The sequence below is a fragment of the Dermacentor silvarum genome, chromosome 3 (genome assembly GCF_013339745.2).
Source record: "Dermacentor silvarum isolate Dsil-2018 chromosome 3, BIME_Dsil_1.4, whole genome shotgun sequence".
NCBI lineage: Eukaryota > Metazoa > Arthropoda > Arachnida > Ixodida > Ixodidae > Dermacentor > Dermacentor silvarum.
Genome location: NC_051156.1, coordinates 79,337,154 through 79,344,312, shown reverse-complemented (window position 1 = coordinate 79,344,312; position 7,159 = coordinate 79,337,154).

Below are 7,159 nucleotides of genomic sequence, written 5' to 3'. Positions count from 1 at the left end.
ACTGCGAGCCTCCTTCCTTACATAGACTGGAATGTTGTCAAGAACCCATTTGGGAGCGACCACTTTCCTGTAATGCTTAACTTGCTACAGGAACATGACAGTCCACCCCACGCCCCCCGTTGGAAAATACCGTCGGCTGATTGGAAAAGTTTCAAAGAGTCAACATGCTTATCACAAGATTTTATGAACAATTTTAGTATTGAAGACGCTGTAGCGTATTTTACTGGATTTATAATTGACGCAGCCGAAAAATTCATTCCACAAACAAAAGGTCTCTCATGTAAAAGACGGGTCCCCTGGTGGAATGAGGAGTGCAGACTGGCACGAAAGAAACAGAACAAAGCATGGGGTGTACTGCGTCGCTTCCCGACTGTGGAAAATCTCATAGAATTTAAACTAGTAAAATCACAGGGCAGACGGACGCGGCGACAGGCAAGGAGGGCTAGCTGGGAGAGGTTCCTGTCTGGCATAACATCTTACACACAAGAGTCTAAAGTATGGAATGGCCTTAGAAGGCTAAAGGGGCAGGAAACCCATCCATTACCGCTTGTCAATGAACAAGGGAACGGCTTGGAGGACCAGGCGAACGCTCTCGGTGAACACTTTGAGCGTGTGTCTAGCCCGACCCAGTACTCCGAATCATTTCTTAAACACAAACAGATAGCTGAACGCAAGCCACTCGACCGTAAGTGCACACAGAACAACGCTTATAACCTTCCTTTTACTATCGCTGAGTTAAGAGCTTCTTTGAACGTGTGTAAAAGCTCTGCCCCGGGGACTGACAGAATCATGTATGACATGATTAAAAACCTCCACACAGACACATTAAGGACGCTTCTAGTACTTTTTAATAAAATTTTTACTGCCGGGTACCTTCCAGCTGCATGGAAAGAAGCTATTGTTGTTCCAGTTCTAAAGCAGGGTAAAGATCCCTCCTCTGTAACAAGCTACCGTCCAATAGCGCTTACGAGTTGCCTTTGTAAGCTCTTCGAAAAAATGGTTAATCGCCGTCTTCTGCATTTTCTGGAATCGAACAAACTACTTGATGCGTGCCAGTGTGGCTTTAGGGAAGGTCGGTCGACGACTGACCATCTCGTACGCATTGAGGGCATTATTCGTGATGCCTTCATTCATAAACAATTCTTTCTATCGGTATTCCTCGACATGGAAAAAGCATACGACACTACCTGGCGTTACGGAATATTGAGAGACCTTTCCGAAATGGGAATCCGTGGAAACATGTTTAGCTTAATTGAAAGCTACCTTTCTAACCGGACATTCCGTGTTAGAATTGGAAACACTTTGTCTAGGCAATTTGTGCAGGAAACTGGAGTGCCTCAGGGTGGCGTCCTTAGTTGCACCCTTTTTATTGTTAAAATGAATTCATTGCGCTCCTGTATATCGCGAAGTCTATTTTATTGTGCATATGTTAATGACGTCCAGATAGGATTCAAGTCGTGTAACCTGTCCATCTGTGAGCGACAAGTTCAGCTAGGCCTGAACAAACTGTCTAAGTGGGCTAATGAGAATGGATTTAAGTTCAATCCCCAAAAGAGCTCCTGTGTCCTGTTTACAAGGAAAAGATGCTTGGTCCCAGAGTTAATTATTAAACTCCATGGAGAACGCGTTTCTATGAATGCAGAACACAAATTCTTAGGTATCATACTAGACTCAAAGCTCACCTTCATTTCTCACATAAAGTACATTAAAAGTAAATGCCTAAGGACACTAAATATCCTTAAAATCCTGTCGCACACCTGTCGCACACAACGTGGGGTAGTGACAGGAAGTGCCTCATGACTCTGCACAAAAGCCATTTGGAAAAATAGATTTCCTCCCGATGCACTGATGTTGCGATGAATAAAAAAAGTCGCAGTTTCGCCCGAAAGGCGATGCATTGAATGCGGTAGCAAATTAGTAGACCGCTATGTCACGCGCGCTCAAGCAAACATGAACAAACCTCGCTCGTTGACCGCGGAAACGAACTGTCAAAACGCTGGAGACGAAGCGCGCCTTCGTGCTAGCATGCCTCTCGCTTCAACGCGGCGAAAACACGGCGCGCGGCGGACTTTACCAGTCGCAGATTGCTTTCAAGATAGGGCCAAGCCTGATCGTATCGCCGGAGTGGATCGTCGCAGATTACGTCCTGCTTCGGTCCACTGAAACCGTTCCGCATTGCTTTGCTGGCGAAAATCCTCTCCTTCTGTTTGCGCCAGTCCCGCTCGCAAGTTTCGGATTCTCCGAACGCCCGTGATGCGGCCCGATTTCCGTCCGTCTCCGCACAGATGATCACTTTCCTTTTAAATGCGGCATCATGATGAACTCGGTACTTCATGCTGATAGATAGAGCAGACGCTGAGAACGTGAAGACAGACGGTAGACTATTGCCTAAGCACGTGTACTGCAGCACACGGAGGAAGCTACCGCATGCTACGGTAGCTAGGCACGACGCGCGTGCGAGGCGGCCATTTTGAAATGCCTACGCAGATTTAGGGTCGTGTTGAAAGTGCGCGTTAGATTCGAGTAAATACAGTATTCGTTTAGAAAGCGGCACTATAGTGGCATCGCCCATTTGGTGCCATTACGATAACGCCACACCGCGCGCCGATGCTGCACCATACCGATACTACCGATACGACGCAGGTCAAAATGGCGACGTCGCTCGTGTACTTCAGCTGGCTACTGGCGCGGCTAGTAGCGGCTGCGATACTGACTTTTCTAGATGGCGCTAACAATGCACCATATTTATCAGTTTCAGTTAAAAACTGGCGCATTTTTTAAAATCCTCGAATCTAAGCCGACCCTAGAGTTTCGTGTGTGATTATTTGAAAAAAACTATCGGCCTAGATTCGAATAAATACGGTATATGCTCGCCTTTAGACTACGGTGCTGTAGTCTACCAATCTGCTTCACCCAGCGCCCTGAAGATGCTAGATCCTGTGAACCATTTAGGTATCCGCCTCGCGACCGGTGCCTTCAGAACAAGTCCCATACAGAGTCTCTATGTAGAATCAAATGTGTGGTCTCTTGATCTGCAGAGGACATACTCTAGTTTTTTATACTTTCTGAAAGTAATCTCGAACTGTGAACATCCATGCTATTCTACGATAAACGATACAACATCTAGTACACTTTTTCGGAACCGACCTTCGGTGAGACAGCCCTTTTCACTGCGTGTAAGGAAATTGAGCGAGGACATGGGTATTCCGCTCCCTACACATGAAATAATGGCTCCAGCAACGCCGCTTTCGCCATGGCTGTGGCAGGAGATAGTCTGCGACTTGTCATTTGAAGAGATCACTAAACACGCTTCAGAAGTACACATTCGTATGCACTTCCTTGAGCTCCAGAGCAAGTACTCTTGCCCACAATTCTACACAGACGCATCGAAGACACACTGCGGCGTCTCATATGCAGCTGCTGGTCCATCATTTTCAGAATCCGACGTCCTGCACCGCGAAACCAGCATCTTCACTGCAGAAGCCTATGCAGTGATGGCGGCTGTGAAACATATTAGAAAAGCACGCCTTCCAAAAGCGATTATATTCACAGACTCCCTAAGTGTAGTGAAAGCTTTAAAATCACTACAGAAATGCAAAAATCCTATAATCAATGACCTTTACGCGCTGCTATGCACAACCTATATGTCTAACCAACATGTTGTATTATGCTGGGTGCCTGGGCACAGAGGCATCGAGGGAAATGTGCTAGTAGATAAAAATGGCTAAAGCCATGGTAACGAAAGTTAGCAATCTGCCCATAGGAGTCCCAGCCACAGACCTGAAGCCGTTCCTTCGTAAAAAGCTCAGGAGCTATTGGCAACACTTGTGGGATGCCGAATGCTTGAACAAGCTGCACGCAATCAAACCCCAGTTAGGAAATTGGTCACCACTATCAAAGTCACGACGATGTGATGTGCTCTTTTGCCGACTGAGAATAGGGCACACCTATGGTACCCATTCTTATCTTTTAACTGGTGCTGAACCTCCCAGCTGTGGTAGATGTGGCGAGAGGCTGACTGTCCTCCAAGTCTTGGTGGAGTGTCAGGAAGCAGAACCTGAACGAAAAAAGCATTTTCCTCAAGCTTACCAGCAGTGTATCCCCCTCCATCCCACACTGTTCCTTGGCGCTGAACCATTCTTCGGGCCTAAAGCGGTGCTTAATTTTTTAAACGATGTTGTGTTGCACGTTATTAGCCCAAGAGATTCGTAGCACGCCCTCTCTATAGAGGGTGCAGCTGCGATAGTAGTACTGTAAGGCACAAGCCTCTGGGCCCTTGCGCTCAAGGGCATCTGGTGAGGCAGCTGTGCCATTGGGTAGTCACATTTAATTGTATTATTCAGACATAGAGTATGTTTTATGATCATAGCCCATATCACTTGTCATTCTCATTATTTTAGTGTCTATATATTTTACGCCATTTACAGCGTATGTTTTAGGCCTCTATACAGCCCATGTGCAATCACCATCTGCCATTTACCACTTCATAGACTACTTCATACTATCTTTCTTGGCGCTCTTTGGCCATCCCTGGCCCTTGCGGCAATAAAATCCATATATCATCATCAGAACTACAAGTGTGCTGGCTGCTTGATCTGCACACACAAAAGGAAAAGATGAATTCTAAAAGCTGAGAACATTCCGACCCTGAGACACAACTTAAAAGTGAAAGAAGGAAACATATCATGGTCAACCTCTACCAGAACTGCTAAAAATACAGATATGCCTAAATTATCGTACTGTAGAAAAAAGATACATACATCAAAAGTGCCATAGCAGTGAAACCGAACAGGAATAACTATGGCTAAACAATTTGAGTTACTGGGAGGCTTCTGATGAATTTCAAGCTTTGTCAACAACACCAATGTGACTGTTTCATACTTATGTGCTTAGCATGGCAAGGGTGTATATCTCGTACTAAACCTATTGTGCAAAACGAAGGGACAGGACTGGAGTGAGAAAACAAAACACGACATCGAGCGCTCGGTGTTTTGTTTTCTCGCTCCAGTCCTGTCCCTTTGTTGTCTTGGGCAATAGTTTTTGTACATCTAACCAACTGCAAAATTTTGCTCAAGTCACTAACATTTAGGTAAAAAGCACATAGTGAAACTGCCTGTCAAAATACTAGACACCATTACTTCCAGTATGCTATAAATGGGCCAAATGCCCCTCAGATGAAAGAAGTGCTGGACAAGTGGCTGAAAAAAACATACCACACCCCAGCAGTAGGAGTGCACATCTGTTCTTATAAAAATAAAGGTGTGGGACCTAGAGCTCATCAGCTGTGATTGTTAAATACAAAACACAACAGAACATCAAACTTCTGCTGGTCAGTTGCACAGAAGTGTCTAGAAGTTGGCGGCACCAAACTAAAGTGGCAACCTGTAGAGGTTTTATCGGAGTGGGAGATGGAGCTAGAGTTGGGCAAGCACCTTCACTCAGTTATAATCTGAAACACCAAAGATTTCATGTTTAAGACCACTGTAAGTCCAGTAAGATTCGACCGAGACTGAATCGCAAAATTATACAGTTTGTACAGCATGCTTGGTGGATGAAAGTGATTACTATGAAAGTGATTGATAATCAATTATTTTACGTCCTCATCCCAACGCTTGTGGTGGCACTTGGTGCGACCTCGAGGTATGCCTACAAGACAAGCACTTATGACTGTTCGACTTTTACTATGAATTATGTTTTCAAATAAATTACCTGATCTCTGCTGTGGTTATCATGCTCAGGCGTCTTAGGCGCCTTCGCAAGGAGGCGCTCCGGTGCGTTGCGTAACCATAACTTGATAGCCTCTTCAACATCTGCTGTGCATTGCCTTTTGGAGCTTTGCTTGCAGCATCTGACATTGTTTTTCAACATTTACTAAAACTGCCAAAGTAAATTAGGCTATTAATGGCATCTTGGAATAGTGTCTCTCAAACCCCAAAATATAAATAATGACAATAAGGTCATTAATTCGTAGTGCACATTAGAATTTTTTTTCAAAAGCTTAACTTTGGTTACTGCTAGTACCTCTTTCGTGTTTGTGCCCTCATTTAATGTGCGTCTTCAGAAAGACTTTCAGATTCTTTAAGTAAAGCTTCCTCGTGAGCATCGGAAACAGCATTTGTGTTGTCCCGCGAGCATTCCGGCATAACACGCAGAGGGATCAATTAGTTCAAGCACTCTTCTCGTCTCCCGCGACGCCTTCTCTGCAATACGTCCTTCGCGAGCACTCTCCATATTTACAGAGACCCTACAAGGAACCATGAGCCGATTACATCGCCTATAAAAGCTTGCGCATCTTACCGTAACCAAGTGCAGCCCTGAAGTACAAGTTTTCCTCACGTTTGCTTCTTGCGCTAACATCTGCACGATAGTTAAACAAGGCCCACATGTTCAAACGGAGACTTTAGCGCATGCACTTGCCCGCATTCAGAGGTCCTTTGGCGTGGCGAAATAAAACGCGACCTTTGGTTGCTTTTGGTGCGAAGAAGCAATGCAATGCTGATGATGTTGATAACTAGAGGGGGCTACGTGTTTCTGTCTCTCACCGTGGCTGCAGGTGAGGGTGCATATTATCACCGCCTATGTTCAAGATATTGTTATGGATGAGGCGTGTTTATTTACAGGTGATGGATGAGAGTCCAGGAAAACAGTCCAGTACCGGTTTCGTTCTGCGTTCCGCACCCAAAAATATCCGTCGTCCTCCTCTTCTTCCTTTTGTCTCAACCAAGGCGTTACATTCCCCGTTTCGCAGACGAAGCCCATCATGCGAGTTAGGGCTGAGTTGTAGTGTTATATCGCTTGAGGCGCGTAACATTCGCAAATTGAGTAGCGCTAGTATCAAGGTGATGGTGCTTGGCGCCACCACGGACCCTTAGCCCCCATACCGAAGCTGTCATCCGCACCGTGGCGAAAGGTTTTGAGGTGAAGGGTAGAAACCATGAACGGTGGCGGTCGGGGCCATGGTCAAGCTCCGGCCGATGGGCTCTTCGTCTTCGAGCCCCGGGACCTTCCTGTGAATAAGACGGTGAAACACAGGTGATATTCTAGGAACCGTCGGCATATCCATATCGCATGAGTACTTTTTCTTCCAAAAAACCCGATCGGTCCCTGAAAAGGGGCCGCACCGAAGACATGTTAGACAAAACTCGAACTCAATGTGATC